The 19373-nt window shown below is 49.6% G+C and overlaps 1 protein-coding gene across 2 annotated transcripts in view; it reads right to left on the bottom strand.

The window, feature by feature from the left end:
- Positions 1-18345, bottom strand: part of BACH2 (BTB domain and CNC homolog 2) — a 370073-nt gene extending 351728 nt beyond the window's left edge. Inside the window, exon 1 of one of the 2 annotated variants that reach the window (XM_040983783.1) lies at positions 18150-18345. The gene's annotated coding sequence lies outside the window, so the exon portion shown is untranslated. Of the gene's footprint in view, positions 1-16892; positions 17774-18149 lie in introns of those variants that run through there. The other variant, XM_040983784.1, reaches the window with a different exon arrangement.
- Positions 18346-19373: the final 1028 nt, after the last annotated feature.

Raw genomic sequence — 19373 nt, forward strand, 5'->3', positions numbered from 1 at the left:
CCACATTACAGCATGTGGTTTCAATCCACTCTGAAAACAGCTCTAACATCTGACAAATCCTACTGGGATTTGTGGTGATCTTCCTATACCTTGTTCTTGAAATATATTTCAAGCAATTATATTTCTGACAGAGAACTCAACATCCATCCGTCTCATAATTTTTACCTATCTAGTATTAAAATGGTGACTTAGTAATCTAAAAATAGTGGTTTTATCATGTGAATCTAATAATCCAAAATGTCACAGATTGCTATGATTTCTGAAGCCAACTTTATGAATAGTATAAAATGCATAAATTTATAAAAGTATTTTCATAGGCCCAAAGTCAGCTCCATGGCTCCTGGGACGGTGTTGTTCTTCAATGTCCTGATCAGAACGGCCAGCCCAGAGCTTTGCACTCAGTAAGGGCTAGGTAACAAATCCTTGGTGAACGAAGGAAGTAGGCAACCAAGGATCTGGCAGGAGGGGGCTTGCGTTTCAACGGACCACAGTCACAAACATGGTGGCATGAGGTGACATCTGCTATCACTCACAAATCAAGAAATGAAACCCAAAGAATATCACCAAGGTAGAATTTACAGTCCTATAAAGGGTGAGAAACCTTGCTCTAAACTCAAAGTAAACATAATCATGAAGCACAAGTTATTAAACCGTCTATATACTTAAGTACTTTATAAAGCCCTTTGTCACATCTCATCCAGACAACAAACTTAGCCTGTTACAGTCACTTCTTTGTCTTCCATCCCACAAGAAAACAGATCTGATAATATGTGCTCAAGCCAAGGAACTCATGGTAACAAACAGTCTTAAAGAATCTCTTCTATTCATGAGAAATTTTCTCCATTCATTTTTACCAAACAGTGAAGCATATTTTACATCTGATACTCAGTCATTTGAGAAGTTTTTATTTTGGAATTTTGCAATGATCATGTTAAGGATTCGTTTTTGCTGTGGACATCAAAAGAAAAAATGACTAATTACATGAAGGGGAAGACTGAATGAATCATGGATTCCAGTAGAACTTCCTCAACTGTTGAAATCACAATTGTTAAAATATTGAAGGGGAAAAAAAGACATTGGCTTAAGTTAGTCACAGTCTTTGAAGGGGAAAATGATAAAATGATTTTACTTGCCTAATCTCAGAATCTAGAATGTGAAAGATAAGGGGTACTGTACAGAAGTATTCTAAAATACTTCAAAGGCTTCCCATAAGATCAAAACAAGGAATAAACACTTAAAAATGAGTTAAATGTAAAGTTCAATGTATTATGCGATATTTTTATTATTTAAATGTCTGAGTGTTTGCAGCAGATATTCAGAATCATAAGCTACTTTGGAGTTGTTAGTGGACATAAAAGATTAAAAAAAAATTGAAGATGTTAACAGAGAATTTTAAAGCTAGAATCCAGGGGCAAGCATATGGTACAATAATTAAAACGTCTTTCAGAATGCCTGCACCCAGTGTCAGGGTGCCTGCAGGGAATCCCCTCCACTTCCAACTCAGCTTCCTGCTAATGTGCAACCTGCAGGAAGGACCTGAGTCCTGCCACTCTAGTGGAGAACCTAAACTGACTTTTGGGCTGCCGGCCTAGCCCTGGCTCAGTCCTGGCTGCACACGTTTAGAGTGAACTAGTAAATGGAAGATCTCTCTTAATCTCTCTCTGTGTCCCTCCCCACTTTTTCAAGGAAAATGTTAAAGCATGAATCTAGCCCTACACATTAAGAACAAAAAAAGTAAAAAAAAAAAAAAATACTGCATTTTAATCACTAAAGTTGCCTTATTATGAAAACAACTTAGTTTTTACTTTTGAGTGAAAATGAACAAATCAATTTAAAACTAATTCACCAACAAATACGTCTTGGCTTCATGCATGCAACAGAATACCTGTGTTGAAATTGATAATATTGCTGCATAAACTGGTAATTTTCAGTGTGTAATTTACTAAAAATCATCAAATCTTAAAAATTGGTGAGAGATCCTAAAAAGCACAGCTCCCAACGCCTCCTTCTCTCTCTTCTTTTGTGTGTGTGTGTGTGTGGCTTCCCCAGTGACCAGCAGCAGAAGGCTGCGTCCAATAGGGATTTGACTTGCAGAACCATAAGAAGCTCACTTCCCCACTGGCATCTGCTCTCCATGGAGCATCTTTGCCTCCTTTAGCTGCTCTTGGAACTGGCAGCTTCTAGACACCTCCACATCTTGATCACAGATGTGGTCAATATCTTAACATCCTTTACAGTAAATGCCTCGGGCAACGAGGTAGAACAGAGGGTGAGACATGCCCCATCCCTGGTCAACACAGGCCAGCTCTCCTAACACGGCCCCAGGGAGCTGTCACCTTCCGTGAGGCCCTCACAGCCTGTGGACTCACTGGTGTAGGACAGGTGCCAAGCAGGTGTTCTACATTCTGTTCACAGATGGTTGAATTTTCTATACACAAATATAGGAATGTGCAGGTATTTCTGTTCAATCTCATCTTGCAGCTTTGGGTGTGGCATTCTTCATGATAAGGTCAAGTTTTGAAAACAAAGGATTCACATCAGAAATGTGTTCAGATCATAACTTGCAGGAGATCCTTCTAAAAACTTAGAGGTATGGGCCCGGCGCAGTGGCGCAAGTGGTTAAAGGTCCTCGCCTTGCACGCCCGGGATCCCATATGGGCGCCGGTTCTAATCCCGGTGGCCCCGCTTCCCTTCCAGCTCCCTGCCTGTGGCCTGGGAAAGCAGTCGAGGACGGCCCAAAGCTTTGGGAACCTGCACCCGCGTGGGAGACCCGGAAGAGGCTCCTGGCTTCGGATCGGCATAATATCGGCCCGTTGTGCTCACTTGGGGAGTGAATCATCGGACGGAAGATCTTCCTCTCTGTCTTTCCTCTCTCTGTATATATCCGCCTTTCCAATGAAAAAATAATAAAAATAAATCTTTTAAAAAAAATAAAAAATAAAAACTTAGAGGTAATAAATTTATTCACTAGCTCATGTATCCAAAACATAGGCACTCACTGTCAATAATTAGAAAAAAACACATTCCTGGGTTCTCTATCCAGGCCAAGAAATAAAACACTACCAGGATCTTAGAAGGCCCCAGCTAGCCATCTGCCTCTGACATCATCCCTCCCATCACCTCTTCAAGTAACCATTATACTGGCTTTGTGATGACCATTCCAGTCATTTTCTTCCTAGACTGACCACCCATGCATGTATCTTTAGTCTTGCCTGCTTTGGCACTTGCATGAATAGTCACTCCATATAGTTTCCACAGCTTAAGGATGCCTGTTTAGTTGCCTAACACTCACACAGAACTTATTACATGCCCCTCTCCTAAGCATGCCACTGATGCTAATTCCATTTAATTCTCTCAACACCACGACCAGATAGACATTCACGGCCTCTGATGTCCAGAGAGGAAAATGAAGTACATGGAGGTTAAGAGCTTTGCCCGAGGGTCACAGAGTAGGTGGCAACATTGAACCTGGTCAGAATCTTTGTTCTTAACCACTGAGCAATGATGCCTTTCCACATCTTCCTATCTGTGGTTTTAAAACTCATTTTTCACTGTCAAATAGTAGCCCGTGGTATAAACACAGCAAAATGTGTTGATCTAAGTTACTGCTGGTAAGTATTTGGGTTGTTTCTAGTTTTTTTCCTTCTTTAACATTAATTTTATTTATTTGAAAGGCAAAGAAAAGGAGATCAATCTTCCATCTACTGGTTTACTCCCCCCCTCAACCCCCTTTTCCCTGCCCTACCCCCTCAACAGCTGGGCTGCCCCAGGTTGAAGCCAGGACTCACTCCAGGTAATCCACTTGGGTACACAGGGATCTGAGCCACAGCTGTCTCCCAGGGTGTGCAAACATTTATCTAAAAGTTGAAAAATGGTGAGCTGGGTGGGATTTGAACCCAGGCAGCCTGATGTGGGTGTGAGTATCGCAAGTCACATCCTAACCATTACACCAAACACCCACTCCTAGGCTTTTGTTCTTAGGAACGCGCTTGTTTGAACATTTTGGTCTGTGTTTTTGGAAGCACACAGGCGAGGTTTTTCTTGGATACAAACCTTGGAGTAAGATTGCTGAGTTGTAAGTTATTTGCAGGTGCAACTTGATTAGGTAATAACAAACTGTTTTCTAGTATTAGTATGCCAAGTCATACTCCTGCCAGCTATCTACAAGAGCTCTTATTCATCCACAAGCAAACCAACACATTGTATAATCAGATTTTTTTCACCTGTGCCAGTCCAGAAGCTATGTCATTATGATTTTAATCTATATGTGTTTGATTATTAATAAGACTGAAATACATATGAGTGTGCATACTGACCGACTTTCCTCTTTTCAAGTAAATGAAGCCATATTTTCATTTTTCTAGTGGATTTCTGGCTTTCTTTTACTGATTCAGATATGTCCTTTACATGTTTAAGGCCAGTCCTATATATGTGTTGCAAATCTCACTACTACTACACCTCCAGAAGATCTAATTTGTGAATGACCAAGAAAAGGACAGTACAATGACCATGATCAATTTTGACCAGCAACAAAGTTTACAGATGTGACATTTAGAAAACCAACCATAAGCTCAATGAGACAGCTGAAGATCATCTCAGCAAATCCCACAATATCCTAAGCACACATTCAGTTCTAACTCCTTTTATTTATTTATTTATTTAAAGATGTATTTATTTATTTTATTGTAAAGTCAGATTTTAGAGAGGAGGAGAGACAGTGAGGAAGATCTTCTGTCCAACGATTCACTCCCCAAGTGACCGCAACGGCCGGTGTTGCTCCAACCCAAGGCCAGGAGCCAGGAGCTCTTCCGGGTCTCCCAGGTGGGTCCAAGGTCCCAAGTCTTTGAGCTGTCTTCGACTGCTTTTCCAAGCCACAAGCAGGGAGCTGGATGGGAAGTGGGACTACTGAGATTAGAACCGGCACCCAGACGGGATCCGGGTGCGTTCAAGGCGAGGACTTTAGCTGCTAAGCCACTGCGCCGGGGCCTGTTCTAACTCCTTTTAAAACTTCCTGTTCCTCCAATCCTTGCTCTCTTTCCTCTCAATTTTTTCTTTAGAAAAATTAACTTATTCAAAAAGAAGAATAATAAAGACATGAGAGAGTGAGAGAGATCTTTCACCCTACTTGTTCATTCCTCAAATGACTACACTGGCTAGGGATAGGCCAGGCTGAAGTCAGACACCTGGCACTCCACCTGTGTCTCCCACGTGGGTGGCAGAGGCCGACAATCAGGCCACCTTGGGCTGCTTTCTCAGGTGTATCATTATGGAGCTGGATCGGAAGTGGAGCAGGCAGGTCTCAAACCAGCACCCCAGTGGATCGCTAGCTACTGTAGGCAGTAGCTTACCATGCTGTGCCATAACAGCCCCTCTTTTTTCCCCACTCTGAGCACACTCATCTCTGCTGTCCATTCAGGCCCTTAAACACACACATGTTACATTACAAGTTTTTTATATGTGTGCTATATATATGTGTGTACATATATGTCTGTATACATACACACACATATATGACATCAAGTTTCCTGCACACAAGGACCATCATTTCTGCTGGCATTATATTTGACATGGGACCTTGTGCCTAACAGAGTTATATACAAATGATAAACTACCAATAAATTACTCTTGATTCATTCAACAGATAAGCTTAGGAAAAAATTGCAAGAACATCAGACTCAATGTACATAACTCAAGAACAAACTCATGCATGAAAACTATCAAGACAAGAGAGGACTGCAGCATGTGAAAGACTGCTTCAAAAAGTTTATGGAAAATTGAATGAAAAGGGAAGTTTATTTTTGACACAAAACTGAGACCCTCGCTTAGATTTTTCATAAGAGAGATTTTTTTTTTCACAAACTTTTCCGAAGACCTCTCTAGTCATGGAGTTTAATTTTTTGCACTAAAATGAACTTAGCTTTTCATTCCAGTCCCCACACACTTCTCAAAGGACCCATGTGTGAATAGATAACAAAACGCAAACATAAACTGGTTCGAGAGACATTTCAATGGAGATCAGCATTAATACAAAGAAACTACCGATGAAACACATCTGAAATAGTAGGTTGGAAATGGATCATAAAGAACTCCTTCGATGCTGTACCAGGGAGTCTGACTTATCTCTGCAACAAGGCATCACGGGGGTTGTTACAGCAGGAGAATCAAGGAGTTCAGCCACTGATTCAGCAAACATTTACTGTGTGCCCCCTCAATGCTTTCCCAGGCATGGGGAATACCCCCAGTGAATCAAAAGTCAAAAGAACAGAGAAGCACAGACGGGTCTATATTGAAAGGTCGTACATCCTGCGACAATGGCAGGAGACAAAAAGAATCCATCTCCAAGGTGGTGGCTACGAAGCGAGGCAGACACAACATTTCCACCCAGAAAAACTCCAATTGTATGCCTCACTGCCCAGGATTTACTTCCCTGATCAAACTGAAAATCACCAGCAAGCACAGAAGCCTCTGGCTTCAGCAACCAAGAAATGATGACAAGGGAAGACAACAAGGACGAGCATTTAGAATGGAGGGTGGAAAAAAAAGGCAGGGCAGGGGTGGGGGGGACTTGTAAATAGGCACATGGTCTGACAGTATAGAAATGAGGCTGCCTAGACTAAATGATGCAAAAAGCTCTCGAGTGTCCATGAGGCCGCTATGGCAGTCAGCAGAGTGCAGGAAGTACCAACCCGAGCTAAACAAGAAAGCAAGAACACACCCATTGCAGACTCAGGTAAATAAATAAGCTGCAGAACACACTAGCACACACTTGAGCAGACATGTGACCTCCCCGTGACGTGTAAGCCAAGGCAGCACACGTCTTCCGGTGCCAGCGGCTCCGTTCCCCACTCTGCCATCTCCTCTGACCTTCCTCTTGGAATCCTTTGGTGATGACTCACAAGGCCGTGGGGCTACTGGGCAATCCCACAGCGCTGCACAATAGATGCCAGCAGCACGCGGGAACTGCAGTCTACACCCGTTTTTCTGGCTGTGTGGGCAGAAGGTTAACTTTTTGGCCACATTTCCCTGCAGACCCAGCCATGATGGGAGATTGCTAAAGAACGGTAACAGTTCACGCATGCCTGGTCTCTGGGCAGTAGTGGACCTAGAAACCAGCAGGGTCAGTGTCACTCCTATAGACTCAGATAAAACTCAAGAGCTCAGGATTTCTTTTTTCAAAAGAAAGCTCCAACTAATATTTTCCAACCTTTCACTAAGAGCTGGGCTAAAACCACATGTTTTGAAGGTCTTGCACAGTGTTATTATTAGAAGTCACAATTCTATTGATACTGATGAGTCATGCGTATCGGCGGAAACCAGGACTTCCATCCACCTCACGTTACACCAGTGTTGCGGCTTCGTCTTCGTTACTGGTCAGAACAGCTTTGAGGTGCTCTACCGGGGCAGAGAGGAGCAGGAGGCGTTCGCCTCCAAGCCGGACATATCTCCTGGCAGAGCTCCCCTTAATCCTCCTCTCCAGGGGGTGTTTGGGTAATCTGATCAACTCCTGCCTACCAGAGGAAGTGAATTCAGAAACCTCTGAAAAGCACCATTTCATAATTTCCGACGAAAATAAGCCAGGCCAACCTCTGAAAACAAACAGTGAAACCATCTCTGCAAAGACACGCTGCCTGGGGGTCAGGTGTTTTGTCTTCACCTCAGCAACACGCAACAGATATAAACAAAAGCTGTCATCACTTGGGGACTTGAGCCACACGAAACCGAGCTGGGCATGTCACTCTCACTTCTTCCACCACCTCCCTTCTCCCTCTCAGGGTACCCTGCTTCCCCCTCCTGGGCTGGGGAGGGGGTGAGGAAGAAGTGGGTCAGGGTTCAGTCACTCCAAGAAAGATTCCCCCAGGAGATGAAATGAAAATCAGTTTTCCCTAAGGCATTTGCAGAAACACAGTAATTCTCTCACAGCCCAGAGGGTAGAAATGGTTTCGGGTTTTTGACCCTGCAAGCAGAAGGCTGTCTTGGCTTCTGGAAACAGAAGGGCATGCAGCTCAAGGGTGCCCACGGGTCTGCCAGGGGCCTCTGGGCAGCACGCTGGCCCCAGTGGTGGCAGCTCACAGCGCAGCCAGCTGAATGCTGAACAGCTGCGTGAGTCAGCATGCGCTTGTGGAAGGAAACTGCTGACAGACTAAATTACTCTTGCATACTTAAGGTGCACACACCTACCGGGCAAAAACAAAAACAGGGTACATGCAAACGAGCCAGTGGGAACCTCTCTACCCTTGTAAGTTCCTATTTTTTTTTTTCCGAGGTGAGGCCAACAATATAAAGATGCATGGCATTGCTCAGCCAGCAGGAACGACTAATAACAATTAATGCTTGTAATCAACAAACAACTTATTCTCGGCGTCGCCATGTGTGCAACAGCTGCACTGAAATCTCGGGAGCCAGTTAGCTTTAACTGGTTTTAACTTTAACTAGATTTAACTGCTTTTCCTCCTTTTTGAAAAATCAAAATAGTCGCCATACCGACCACAGAACTTGTAACAGGCAAGCACAGTTCCTGTTTTTCAGAGGGGACTTACTTTCAAACCCACAATATCAAGATGCTTAACCCAAGTGGAAATTTTAAACTTGTTTAACGTGGGAGACTTAGACCTGTGCACCAGCTCAGATCCCACAAACACCACGCAGAGATCCATGTGAGGCTTCGCCCAACGTGCTTCTCTCATTTCACGCAGGATCCAAAAGGCCACAGGAAACCCGGTTGTCCTTAACCCAGAACACATTTTCCCACAGTAACAGTCTTATGTCAGTAAGACGGCATACCCATTTTCCAAGTTACCCATGAAAAAAAGCTCCAGTTTAAAGTATGAGCAAGAAGTTACATGTGCAATTTAAAGAGGAAATGACAACACACTGGTCATTTCAACAGCAGCAAAAATAAAGCAGTCCTGGCCGAGTTGCAGGAAACATCTAGTTAGAACAGGGCAAGGGCACAAAGTCCTGTGTCATTGATACGACTGGACTTTGCCTCCAATTTCACTCTAGTTCGATACAACTCACGTGGTTAATTCCACTCTGCCACGCATGGCTTTCTCTCACACTGGTAGACCATAACGTCAGAAGCATTGTTACATTTAAAAGCAGTGAGCATCCACATTTTCCCTCCAAAAACACTGACCAAGAATTAGTAGTGGAATAAAACAGGGATGTGGGAGGGATAAGGAGCTGCAAAGCAGGAACACTGGGTGGAGGTGGGGGTGAGGGAAGGTGTCAGAAGGAAATGGGATCTGAGAGAAGGAAAGACACAAGGCGGCCCCTGACTCAACTGCAAAGACGCAGCACACCTCGCAGCTGAGCCAGGTCCCCAGGGGACAGTGCAATACCAGAGAAAGGAGCTAGTTACAGCCAGAGAAACAAGGACAGTGGAGAGCCCAGAGCAACAGTTCCACATACGGGCACTAGATGGCGCCATCAACTCAGCATAGCATGGTTGCTGGAGAGGCTTGGGGGGGGGGTGGAGGGAGGGGCAGCCTGGAGGGCATCGCAGCCCCTTCCTGGTCAGTATCTACCAGTCAATAACCAAACCTGAAGTGAACACGGTTCCAACAATCACCTGTCCCAAATTCCAGATGCCACCGCCACTCCAAGCAGTACTGCACATCCGTATGGAAATAAAAGTATCAATTCAATTTTTATGAATGAAACTAGAGGGAACAGAGGTGGTAAGACTGGATCCACCATCCTACCGTTTTTTTTAAATGCTTTTTGCTTTTGCTTTGAAAATTCAACATTCAAGGATGAGAGAGAAAACCTTGGGTTCATTACTACTGACAGGCCAAGTGGGCTGTGCCTGCAAGTCTGGTTACACATCACACACCACCCCATCCTGCCACATAGGTTTCTGTGATCCCACCCAGCGTTTAGCCAAGCAGGCAGCCTCACCAACCACAGCAGCACTCAAAGGCACCTGCCCTTTGTGTTTCTAATGGACTCTGGTCTGTATCCTATCAGTGGCTTGCCTGTGTTCTTCACCCAGGGCTGGCTTCATAAACAGTCCCCTGTTCATTCAGAGGTGTGTGTCCAGGTTACCAGCATGTGGGATTCTAGTAACCTCATCCTCAGGGTTTTGCTGCTCTGGCTTTGTTCTCCCAAGAATGTGCTGATGTCTCCAGAAAAGGATGCACGTGGTGTGCTGAGTGTGACACCGAGGAATGCAGGATGGTGGTGGTCCAGAGCTGAAGGCCCAGCACCTTCTGCAGGGCTCAGAGCCAGGGAGTCAGGACAGGAGGACTGCAGCGCTGAAAGGGACCATTCCTTGCTGTACACCCACCTCAGAAGCCAGCAGCCCTGACATCCACCTGCCACAACAGGAGTTAACTCTGAATGGATCGACATTTTCTTCTTGCTGATAATGTCTTTCACAGTTGATTTCAAAAAATTTTTTTTCAGTTTGACTTTTCAAGGCTTGCTCATTTGCATAATATGGAATCTTGAACCCATATAGTCTACAAATCAATGCAAGCAATTCTCACACGAAATCAGCTGCTTCCATTTAAGCTCGTGGTTGTTTGCATAGAAATCTCTACGCACTCATCTACTTGATTTTTTAATCACTCAGAACCTCCGACACACTAAGCATCCCCCCTTCAGCCATCTCCAGAGTCAGAACTACACGCTGAGGAAGGAGCACAGCACATTCCCCTATCCACGATCATTTCCCAAACCAAACTTCCAATGTGTGTTCCACGTACCGCTGGGCTGAAGGTGACAGCCTGGGTGACCGCCCCAGCACAGCTGAGCCAGCACTCTAAAGAGTGACCCTGTCCACCCTGGGTGGCTGGGGTTCACTGCTATGCCAGATGTCAAGCTGAGTCGGTGAAAACCATTGAAATCTCAGTGTGAGAGTTGCAACAGGCTCATCTGGCAACATAATCACTTCCTGAAATTGACCAGCACGAGAACAAAGGTTTCCTGCCCTGGCCTGTTACTGGTACCTGGGATTTCTAAATAGGGGCTCTAATGAAATCACTTCAGAATGAAATTCTTCCCCAGGATACTTAGTAGAGGAATCACCTCTCACATTTTATCTATTCCATCAAAATAGAAAAAAAAAAAAAAGAAAAATCAAAAAATTTTTAAAAGATTTACTTAAATTTTTTTTTGGAAAGGCAGATTTGTACAGAGAAGGAGAGACAGCGGAAAAGATCTTCTGTCTGATGGTTTACTCCCAAAATGCCTGCAATGGCTGAAGCTGAGCCAATGTGAAGCCAAGAGATTCTTCCAGGTCTCCCATGCAGGTACAGGGTCCCAAGCTTTTTGCCCTCTTTTAGTGCTTTCCCAGGCTGCATGCAGGGAGCTGGATGGGAAGTGGAGTAGCCAAACGTGAACCAGCATCATATGGGATCCCGGCACATGCAATATGAGGATTTAGCCCCTGAGCCATTGCACTGGGCCCAAAAGCCACATTCTTCACTGACAGCAGGTAGGAAGGTGAGCTAGAGGCGGCTCTTGAGGATGGAGCCATGGGATTCCTGTGCTAAGAGCAGTTCTCCTTTGGTCTTTGCTTGTCATCATGCCCCTCTCTGATCCCAACACGGAAAGAATGGTTTGCATTAGCCAGTGTGTCACGCGAGAGACAAAACACGGACTGGATTCACTCCAGCTCCCCGAGCAATGGCTCTTCTATTCTGTCTTTCAGAGAAATGTCAACAAAATGGCCAATGCTGTAGGGTGACACAGCCTCCATTTCCACCAGGGAACTCCTGCAGAGGAGGGTCCAACCTCAAATGCAGGAACTACCAAGGAGAGAAAGGTGTGGTGTGGGAGGGGAGAGGGCAGATGGCAGGCCTGCAAGAGCAGCTCTGCCAAGCATTCGGCAACATGCAGACCCAGCTTCACTTGTCATGAGGCTCTCGTGAGCCAGCGCAAGGGACACATCAAAGAAGTCCTCCGCGGAGCTAAGCTGCCACCAAAGAAAAAAGGCAACTGAGGATTCTGGCACACAGAATACTAAAACTTGCTTTATGCAGAGAGCATCCACATCCCTACTAAGCACTTCCAAGACACTTTTGGAGGATGAGGATGCCCTGCTCTGGGGAAGCAAACTCCAGACTGCAGCTGGACCCAGGTTTCCCACGCAAGATCCTCACATCCTGTCCACTCCAGGGCCTGGGAGAGGCTGTCCAAGCAACATCTGACCAATCCATCAGGTGTCATCAGATGCGCCCCTCCCTCCCTGCTACATTCAAGAAAAGAATGCCAGCTTGTCCTTTAACCAAGTACGGGAGTCAATAGTTAAATCTTGGCAGCTCATTTTGTTTGTATCGAGTTCTGGGGACACAAGTAAATAAATCAATTCTGGACTCTGTATACAGGAACCTTCTGTTGCCAAAATGGCTCCAGACAGTTTATTGCTGCATGTGCCCTACTTGGAAGGACAGTAGTGAACCAGCAGGATGAGGCCAGAGGAAGGAGAGCCTAGAGCTTCAGACCAGCATGGGGGCAGTTCATCTTGGGGGGGGGTGGCTCCAGTCCTCATGCAGGGAACATCCGTCCTTCACAGCATCAGTGACTTGCTTCTGACTGACTCATGCCATCCTTGCCAGGAAAGAGGCTGCTCCCCATTGGCATCAATGGCATCTCAAGTGATGCACGCTGCAAATCACACTCAGCGCACTCCTGCCTGATGAACGAATGCCTAAAGGATGGTGTTTGGACACCGCGCCCTTTCTGCAGGATCCTCAAGCCTCTTCAGAGGATGGTTAGGAAATAAGAACCAGCAGGCACCCCTCGATACTGGCATGGGAAGGCAGGCTCCTGAGCATGCCCAGCCACTTTGTTTCCTGCTTGCAGGTTGGGAATCATGCCCCCTGCTCCAAAGGACCATGGGAGATTCCCATGCCGGCCACAGGCTCCCATGTGCAGCAGCCCTGCCTAGGAGGAAGGTGATGTTGTACAGGGAAGAGAAGACAGTGCAGGAATCTAGTAACAATGGCCTGGGACATTCTAAGAGCTTCCTTCTGGAGCTAACTGGGTGACCAGCTCAGGATAAGGAGGGGTGGAGGCGGTGGGTGCTTACAGAAGGACAGTATGGCTGACACAATATAGGAGGCAGTGCCAGCATGTGCTACATCATAGCAGCCACAGCCTGGCCCACATCCTGGCCCACAGCCTTTAGGGGAGGGCCAAAAAAATGGTCAGGGAGGGAAGACACACCTCAGGACAAAAGACCCACATCAGGCTAAGGAACAAAAGAGAAGCAGGCGAATGTGCCAGGGACCTGGTGGGCACAGCTGCAGGGGAAGAGTTGTGTGAATTCCAGGGACCACAGGAATGGACGCGAAAGGCTTTGAGATTGCAGGAGGGCTATTATTCTGGGAAAACAAAGGCGAGATTACTACCTGATTTTTGAAGTAGTGTCACTAGCAGAAGTGGGAGGCTCTGGAATTATCGTGTTCTTCAGAAAGAAAAGGGCCCTTGCAAAGGACCCATAGTGAGGAAACTAGGCAGCATGCTGATGGTGAGGCTGTGCTCCAGTTCTGGGTCAACCACAACTGGAAATCAACAAAAATGCAAAACTGCAAACTGACCAAGAGAACCACCTGTCTATTAAACATCATTCCAGATTCCTCCTCCCCAAAATAATAACTAGGGTGAGCTGCATTTTGGGTGATCTTATAGGAATGGGACACAATGTATGGTTCACAACAGATTTCCTTCCAGACTTGAACAACTGACAAATATCTGCACAAAACTGCAAGACAAGATAGCCATGGGATGCATACTGTCCCTGCTGATACAGGGCCATTTTCCTCACTGCCAAGGTTGTGTACTGTTTTTCCCAGCATAGTTGCAGCCCTGAGCCAAGCTGCTGTTCATCTGCTGGAGCAACCAGTCCTCACTTCAGAACCTCAAAATCCTCCAACAAGGGTCATGTGTCAATGGAGCTCCTTCTGCACCCGGATGGGAAAAGCAGAGTGAAAAGCCACTGGGCAGTGTTGTCTATACTGCACGTTTCACCCAACACCTTCCATCCTAGGTGTTCCACCTACACCCAGAGCAGAGATGACATTCTGTGTATGCTGTGGTCCTATGCTACACCCATCACTGACTGAGGGATTCAGTGTGTGTGTGTGTGTGTATGCGTGCGCACAGGCACATGGAGGATGGGAAAATCATCTTTAGACATTTGAGAAAACACACTGTGTTCCACTTACCCCAGCACAAGCTCAGGTCCGTAAGTTCTGTAGCATGGGTGCAATGCCTACTCTGCAGGAATAACTTTGTAAGGCCAAACAGGTACACACAGGGAAAGCAGTCAGCACTGTGTCTGGCACACAGGGAGGAATCAGAAAAGGGTCAAATTCATGGTTCTGCTGGATGCTCCCAAATGCCAAACTCCTTCCCTGGAGGTCTTCAGGCCTTAGGAACAAGAGGGCAGGTCACTCAAAAAGCAATGGCGTATCTGCCTGCAGAGGCTGACGCTGTGCCCAGGTGACTAATCAAGTGGCCTTTCAGGCTGCATTCTCTGTTGAGAGGGCTGCCAACCCCTGAGTGAGACTTGGTCTTGATGGGATTTGAAATAGCTTTGATTGTTCTGAATGCAACATTTTCTAATCATCACCGTTTCTTTGTTGTACACTCACAAATCCTGCATGATGTGCGGGGTCTTCAGAAAATAAGTCCCACAATGCAGCAAGTAAGACACCCTTGGGCTGCGTGGTAAGGGACGACAGGTGCTCCCCTGGTCAGCTTTAGCTCTTACATGCCTGCTCATCCAACTTTACTTGTCTGAATTCAGAAATCCCACAACCCAGCTTCCCTCTGACAGAGGCCGGCTGAGGCATGCATGGCAATGGGTGCCTGCGGCCCCAGCAGGTGCCCCCTCCTCACCACGACAAGATCATCTGAGGGTGTGGTGAACACACATCTGAGAAATAGGAGGGACTGCCTGGAAACAGAGACAGAACCTTCAGCCAGGTGTGAATCCTTAAGCGGCACAGGACCCAGAGGACCGGCAACAGGGCCATCTGAAAAAATGCAGGTCTCAGGTCCTCCCCACTGTTCTCCAGTCCTCCCTTCCACCAACACAAAGGGGTCACAGCCTCAAGTGTTTGCTCATTCATTCAACAATCAGGTCAGCCTTTAAAGCATTACAGAAAGCTAAGATTCAAAGACAAGGGCAGCTGCCCACAGCACTGTCAGGATGCCACCAGGGTCTCTTTCCTCCTTGTGAGAGACCTGGGTGAGAGTTAATCCAAGTAAAATTAAAGCGCTCTCCACCAGGCCGAAGGGCCGCCCTTTGTCGGTGTCTCGGGAGCCTCCATTACAAATGCTGAGGAGCAGCTCGCAGACACAGATGCTAATGAATGACAAAGTCCCAGGGGCTGTGCAGACAGTGGCCCAGAAGTGAAGGGCTGGCCTAGGAAAGAGACTTGAACGTGAACCTGGCCATCTGGCTCTCCAAGACTCACTTTGATCACAAAATGAATTGCAACAAATTGAAGAGCACATGGCCAGAGTTAATTGTCTCATCTGTAATCGGAACCTACTTTTATTACCCTCGATCAGGTGGAAACGCTTCCTCCCATCACTGCAAAGTGCATTTTCCTGATGAACTGTAATGGATCATTACATCCCATATCTGAATAACAATAATTCGCACTCCTCTACTGTCTTTCATCCAGGGATTTCAAGGCAGTTTGCAAATAATTAAGCCCCTCACCCAGCAGCCAGGGGTGAGCAACTAGAAGGGAACTGCCTGGAGATACCAAGGCAGAGGGCATAATTCAGCAGCCAGGGAATAAAGAGCCTCCTCCCAGAAGCTGGCAATACCAAACAGAATCAGGTCTCCATTCCCTCCCTTCCTGCCTGCCTCACCCCTGCTTCCCTAGGGCTGGTCCTGGCATACGACAGAAAAAGGGCTGAAAACTATCTGGGATGTTCAAAATCTGTGACTTCACACACACAGAGTCTCTCTCCTTGCAATCCCAGCACACACATCACCACTGGCAAGTCAATCCACCTGCAGAAAACACAGATTTGTCCAAAACATTCATGATCATTAACCTGCAAAGCCGAATCCAAAATCCAGAATGAAAATACTGCTCTACAAAAATAAAGTTACATTCTTCACATTCTAGCAAAAGTAATTTAGCTATAGTTCCGTTTTCCATCGCTTCCGGGACCCATTCCGCGCCCCGCCCCCCAGCCTTGTTTCATCCCAAAGATGAAGTTTCAACATCAGCAGATAGGATGGAGATGGGCAGCCAAGGAGTTTTTGTAAACTAGAACCTTAGAAGGGGAAAAACAAAGTGGCAAAAAAAAAAAAATGCAGTCACTCAAAGTTTTGTGGTGAAATTATAAACTCCTCAAACACTGAATTGATAATGGAAACGCTGGCGCTGGCAGATCTTTCACTGGAGCCGCCTGAATGCAACACTGTAATTTAGCAATCTCGCTTACAGACTGAAGACTAATTCTAACAAGATGTCATTCTGACTCGCGGTGATTATTACCTGCAAGAATGAAAAACGCCGTTTCCTTGCGAGCTGCCTGAGACCGAGGGTGGAGCGAGCTCGCATTTTGAAGCCAGACGCCCCCTCCCGCCGCGAGAGCGGCAACCCTTCACGCTCCAGCCCCGGTCCTTGTTCGTCAGTCTGGAGCCTTCGCGGCTCCACTTGCCCTTCCTACAAGTTACATTTTAATGATCTGAGAAAACCGTTATCAGAGTTAACATCTCTAATTTTACTCTAAACAGACAAAAGCAAAAGATCTCATTAGGCATCATCCCCGCCAAGGTTCCAACCAGGCAGGAAAGGATTTTTTTAATCTAAAGTAATTACCCTTTTGAGTTAAACACGCTCAACAGATGAAACGTACAGAGTGTGAGACTGTAGCCCAGACAGCAAAGGTGAACTACGCGCCTCCCTCACCTGCGCGCCCGAGGGGCGTCTGCAGCATCGTCTCGTGGCCAGGGAGCCCTAGTCCCTCCTAGTTCTCCCCGCGGCACCGGTCTTGGCGACGGCCGCGACCCGGAGGACCACAGACAAAACCAGCCGGACACTGACTGCGCGGGAACTTGCCCAAGTTATTCAACTCGCCCGCGAGCGAGAGGGCACAGGCAACCCGCGCGCCACGATCCCCGAAGTCGGGTTACGCGGGCCCTTGCACACACGTGCGTTCTGCCCGGTCCGGACCAGCCTCAGTTCTCGCAAACCTTCGGCTAGATCGAAGCGGTCACGATGCTCGCTGAAGTCCCCGCTCGCGGGCACCTGGGGTAGCCCTTGAGCGCCTCCCGCCGCCCTGCCCAGAGCGCCCGGCCATACAGGGCGCAAGAACCAAGATCTGCGGCGCTTCCCGGCTTGGGGAGCCAGGGCTCCCCAAAAGGACTCTCCCTGGGAGGGAAAGGTGCGAGGTTTCCCTGCAAGAGCCTCGAGCCCTGAGGTTTAAGCGCCCGGAGACGCACTCCGACAACACGGCACGCAGAGATTGCACCCGGCTCTGCGCCGCGAGCTCCGCCGCTCCCTGTCCTCTTTCCCTGCACCCCCTAGCCTGCCGGTTCCTGGGACCCTAAACTTGGGTTTGGATCTCCCGCCAGTCGCGGAGGTCTGGCCCACAGGCAGCGGTTGACAGCTGAGCGCAAAGGCGCGGCGGCCGCGGTCCTCGCGGCGCAGCTCCTGGCACCGACGCGCGGCGGGCAGGGAGCAGCCGAGCGAGCCGAGGAGGCGGCGGCCCGGCCTGGCGCGGGGATCTCGGGCCGGGAGACCGGGGGACCGGGCGGCGCAGGCTTGGCGCGGCCGGGGCAGGGCCGTGGGTCTGACAGCTGCTCCCGTTCCCGCGGCCGGCCGCGCGCCTCGCTCCACCCGCCCTCCCGCGCCTGACTTATTACCCTCCGCTCCTCCTCCCCCTGCTGTTCCAAAACACCCGTCGACGCGAGCAAAAATACAATGCCGCCTCGCCCGCCGTAAACAGCCGGGCGGCAGAGCGCCCGTTCACCGCGGCGCGTCCGCCCACGGCGCCCACCCGCTTCCCGTTCCTAGAAGAAGAAGAAGAAAAAAAGCCATGAAAACGGGAGGGCGCGGAGCGGGGTGCCGGGCACGGCGGGCACGGCTCGGCTCCCCCACGCCTCCCCGCCTGCTCCGCGCACCCGCTCCCCTGCACGCTCCGCCGGCCGCCCCGCCGACACTCACCTCACCGAGGGAACTTGGCGTCCTTTCCGTCTCCTCTTGCCCGCAAGAGCCCCGTCCCGGCAGTCGGCGCGGTGGGCGGTTCGGGGGGTCACCGAAGGCTCGCGGAGGGGACGCGCATCACATGGCAGCTCGTTCCCAGCCCCCGAGTGCGCCGGGAAGGGGGAGGGGAGGGGCCGGGCGGCGGGGGGCCGAGGGCGCGAGCCGGGCGGCGGCGGGAGCGGGCGGGCGGGCGGCGAGGGCGCGGCGGCGGGAGCGGGAGCGCTGCGGCGAGCGCAGCCGGGCGTGCACGGCCGCTGCTGTGCGGCGGCGGCGGCGGCGGCGGTGGCGGCGGCGGCTCGGCGCTGTTTGCTCCGCGCCGCGCGGCTTGCGCTCTCCCCGGAACGCCCACACTCTCAATCGCTACATTGTTGACATTCGGCGCTGACGTCACCCGCTCCCCATTCACAATAACTTTACGGGAGCCGGGCAGCGCACCTCCCCGGCCGCTGGGGCGCCGTACGCCGGGCGACTAGCGTAAGCCGCTCCGCGAATGGCGCTCCGGGGGCGGCGGCGGGGGCGGGCGCGCGCTCGGCCGGCGGCTCGCGGGAGGGGGCGCGCCTCTCGCCTGTGGCCTCGCGCCTGTGGCCTCGCGCCTCGCGCCGATCTCCTCACGCCGCTCGCCTCGCGCCGCTCTCCTCACGCCGCTCACCTCACGCCGCTCTCCTCACGCCTCACGCCACTCTCCTCACGCCTCGCGCCTCTCGCCTCATGCCGCTCGCCTCGCGCCTCACGGGCTCCCCGCTTTGTGCGCTCGCGCGGCCCGGAGAGACCCGGGGCTCCGTGCGGGGCTGGCCGCCCGCTTTAGCCTGACCCCACCAGGCCTCTGCAAGGTCAGGGTTGGGGTCTTGGCAGTGCGGAGCGGAGGAGGGCACTGTCTTCAGGCAGGGGGAGCGAGACCTGCGACTCTCCTGCGTTGTTTTTCTCTGGAGGTGCTTCACCGGTACCCCCAGGAGCTGACAGGGGACCCCCTCTTTTTGCGTAGAGCCCAGGAGCGAAGCTGCCGTTTGGATGGATTTCCGGAGCGCTGGGGGCCTGGCCGAGCACCCCGCAGCCTGGCGGGGTTCGGGGGTTGCAGCCGGCGGCCCGGGGCATCGATCCCCAGCTCCGACCGCGCTCCAGCCGCCTCCCCGTGCCTGTCCCTGGAGGCCGAGGGGCGTCAAGCCGCGAGCGTTCCGGCCCTTTCGG

Source organism: Ochotona curzoniae, unplaced genomic scaffold (assembly GCF_017591425.1).
Source record: "Ochotona curzoniae isolate NIBS_2020 unplaced genomic scaffold, NIBS_Ocur_1.0 contig_3819, whole genome shotgun sequence".
Classification (NCBI taxonomy): domain Eukaryota; kingdom Metazoa; phylum Chordata; class Mammalia; order Lagomorpha; family Ochotonidae; genus Ochotona; species Ochotona curzoniae.